Below are 4,338 nucleotides of genomic sequence, written 5' to 3'. Positions count from 1 at the left end.
AGGCCTTGAGGTTTTGTAGGTCAGCCCTACTTCCTGTTCACTTCCTGTTTACTGATTGCAGAGCCAAAGTGACCAGCTGGCCTCCTACTCTGCAGTGATGCCTTCTCCATCATGAGGAAATGGAGCTCCTGAAACTACAAGCCATAATAAATCCTTCCTTCCTTATATGATTTCCTGTCTGTCCTTTGGTTGCAGCAATGAGAAAAGTAACTAATACAATTATCATTAAAGGATGTTTCTGAGGTAGGCATGCATATCTCACAAAGTATCTGCTCTGCAGGAAGAATATTAGTTTTTATGCAGGAAACAGGAACAGGGTGTAATGCTTTAGCTAATCTTACCTAGATCTTTAAGTTTTGGGAAGCCACAGTTAAAATCTAGGTTATATGTACCAAAGAAAAATATTGGAAACAAGTTTTCTTCAATCTGCTTCAACTTAAAAAAAAAAAAAAAACACAATTCTTAGTTTAAAAATTAAAATTCTGACTACTTGAGAGCATGGTGGCTCACACCTTTAATTCCAGTGCTCCGGAGGCAGAGGCAGGTGACTCTCTGTGAGATTGAGGCCTGCGTCATGTACATAGTGAATTCCAGGCCAGCTTCGGCTACAGGGAGAGCCTATCTCAAAAAGACAAAAAAAAAAAGGCTTCATTTCCGTGCGCTTTTGTAGAATGAGGGCTTGCTCATTTTAAAAATGAAATTCCAGGCCGGTTCCGGTTAAAGGAAACCCCTGTCTAACATTAAAAAAAAAAAAAAAAAAAGATAAACAACAACAGCAAAAACCAAAACAAAACAAAACAAAATAAACAAAAAGAAAAATGAAAAAATTGACAACTTGGGATGGAGAGGTAAGTGGTTAAGGCACTGCTGCTCTTGTTTGATTACTAGCACCCAAATATTGGTTAACAACCACCCTTAACTCCAGTTCTAGGGGGTCCGATGCCCTCCTCTGGCCTCTACAGACATTGCATCCACAGGTGCATTTATATAGATACAGGTTGCACAATTCCACATAAAATTAAAATAAATTAAAAAAAAACTGACATGTCCATTCATCTAATGAGTACAATTAGACAAAAGTTGATGTGCATCAATGTATATTCTCCCATAAGAAATGTAAATATAATATTCCACTAATATGTCTGAATTTTAAAGCATATTAAAATAGCAAATACAATCTTGAAATCAATCCATGAATGCACGCTATTCCCTGGATCTTCTTGCTGTCTTTTGGCAGACTCTGATACCCTGCCCGGAGAGTGTTTTATGTTCTATGAGTGATTCCTATTCTAAGTTTTTTTGTTTTTTTGTTTCTTTAAATGAGTTCTTTTACATTGGCTTGCAGGTGCAGATGGTAAAAATTATTCCATCTCTTATTTTTCTTTTACTTTGGTTGCAAGGGATTTTACCAGTAACCTTGAGCTCCATATCAGTGTTGTGAAAGTAAAGAAAGGTGCTAATTCATATGATTCTAAGGTGCATGATACTTGTTCCAGTATAAAACAGACAGCCTGAGTGATCCATGCCTCTGCAAACTAAATGCTGACATATGTGAAACATAATTGTCATGCAGTTCTGGAGTTCCTCATCATCAGTGGATTTGGGTAGCTTGGAGTCTCTTAACACAATACCACACAGACTTACAGCTATTTAACTCTTAGGACTGGCAAAACTCAGCTTGAGTTGCAATGACTATGTCAGTAGACTTTTCTGTATAGTCCCCTGAGAAAAACCACAAAGAACAATAGAAAAAAAGAATCATAAGCAAGATATTGATCACTACTGCTATAGAAGTATTTTGTATAGGGTAGAAAGCTCTGGTTTTAGCTGTGTTCATTGGAACACTTCATTTTCAAAACACCTCTTATGTTTAGGTTTGTAACTCTTAGATGATTTTTTTTTCAGGTCTGAAAATGGAAAGTAGCCAAGCATGGTGGCACATGCCTGAAATCCCAGGATACAGAGGCATAGACAAGAGGATCATTGAAAATTAAAGGCCAACATATGCCTTTGAGGCCAACTATGGGTACACATGAGACACTGTTTCCAAACCAAACAAAATAAAATAAAAACTAAGCTAAATAAAATAAGCAACAAAAAAAGAAGCAAATGCAAGAAAAAAAAGTAAAATAATAAAATTTGTAAGTAATTTGAGCACCCACAATTCTCATATATTATGGAATTAATTAACCACATTCTAATTGGATTTAAGATCTGCAACACAAGTTGTATTCCATACCTAACATTGCTATCAGGGCCATGGGGAGCATCTAATACTATTACTTTGCTAAGTAGACATAGCATTAAGCTGACACAAAATGACTTACTGTATAAGACAGAGATTACTGCATCTCTCACCTCTCAACACAGAAGCTTCTTGTGCAGATGGCAATTAACTCAGAGACCCGCAGCTGGTCAACTTGCTAACAACTGCCTTTAACTACAGTTCCAGGGAATCTGATGCCTTCTTCTGGCCTCCATGGGCATTGCATGACACAGGTACACTCACACACATGCAAACAATACACTCATACACATAAAAATAATACATAAAATATGTTTTAAAAAAGAGAATGCAGAGTTCTCAGCCCTAAATGGGACACCTATATCTCCTCCTAAGGCTTAGGGATCTCTGAGGAAAAAGGACCAGAAAGATTGTAAAAGCCAGATGTAGTAGATGAACACAGGAAACTGTGCTGTTTAGACACCACAGGGTAATTGCACACATGAACCCACAGTGCTTATGATAGCATGCACAGACCTGTGCAAACCAGGTAAGACAGAGTCCCAGCATGGATGGAGGATGTAGGCAGAAAATCCAAGCCCTAGCTGAGGATCTGTTCTAATTTGGTGGATATTGGGAAAGGGAGAGTCAGTTTTCCTTACTGGCATGGCACTGGAAGGTTGACTGGAATCCAAGGAATCAACCCCTACCAAGAAGGCTTTGGAAACACAGATTAGATTCCATATGTCTTTAATAGATAATAGAGGACATAAATTCCAGGGTGAGTAGTATGGAGGGCATGGAAAGGAGGAAAGGGATGTGAATATGATCAAAATATATTATATGAAACTTGAATCAATAAAAGTAATTTTAATGTAGGAAATAAACTCACATTCAGTAAGTTCTGTAACTGAATATTTATGATCTGGTTAATCATGTTATAAACAAGAAAAGTCTGTTTAATGTGCTAGAAGGAAGTTTGATAAAATATTTGATGCAGAAGACCCCCATAGCTACTTGTTTTTTGTGACTGCAGCCTTTACAATTTCTACTATAGTTCTCCTCTAGGTACCACTGGAGACATCATTATTTACACTTAAGGTATTTAGACAAAGATAGGTTTAGGAATCATGGCTAAAATATAATCAACAAATCATCCTCAAAAGATTTTGGAGAGTATTTAATAAAAACATGTATTTTTATAAATGGCATGACAGATTTGTAAAAAACAAATTTGCTTTGTGTTTTTGTGTGATTATGTATATGTTTTACCCACAGAAGTGAGAGTAGAAACAGGACCATGGCTAGAATCATATACTTCAATAAAGGGCCTTTAATTAGTAGCAATTTATATATATATATATATAACTGTTGATATACATACAGCTAATTGGAGAAGAAATATTATACAAATATAAAATCATAAACTGCCATACAGAATATTTTCTCTAGTATTAAAATTTTTATCTGGCAGGAATTAATTTTGTTGAGCTATGAAGAGTTTAGTGCAAATAAGCTTGCAATAGGCATTGAATCTATGAAGATATTCTGAAAGGATGTTTCTGATTGTTTTGTCAAATTAACAAGGCATTAGAGTACGGGTAGCCATTTGCAGAATGTTACTCAATTCTGATAATGAAATAGATAAGCCCATCCTGTGTTTTAGGGATGAGAAATGGAAAATGTAAAGTCTGATGATAGGACCTCGGTCACAGAACACTGAAGGCAAGAATGCACCTTTCCACCAGAAGAAAAGACACTTTGTCTTTCTCTGCCCTGGAAGATTTTGTCTATAAAACTAACCTGTTAGAAATGTCTCCTCTCGGGGCTGGAGAGATTGCTCAGTGGTTAAGAGAACTGACTGCTCTTTCAGAGGACCCGGGTTCTAAACCCATACCCACATGACAGCTATCCACCATCTGCAATTCCAGTTCCAGGGGATCCAATGCCCTCTTCTGACTTCTGTGGGCACTGCATAACTTGCATACATGCATTAGATATACTCATATACATAAAATAAAAATAAATAATAAAATAAAATAATAAAAAATGTTTCCCCTCTAGTTCCTACTGGTTGTTCCTTCATGCTTAAAAAGAGCTTATTTTTAATATTT

The sequence above is a fragment of the Nannospalax galili genome, unplaced genomic scaffold, assembly GCF_000622305.1.
Source record: "Nannospalax galili isolate Female #2095 unplaced genomic scaffold, S.galili_v1.0 scaffold203, whole genome shotgun sequence".
Classification (NCBI taxonomy): Eukaryota; Metazoa; Chordata; class Mammalia; order Rodentia; family Spalacidae; genus Nannospalax; species Nannospalax galili.
This window is presented reverse-complemented; position numbering follows the sequence as displayed.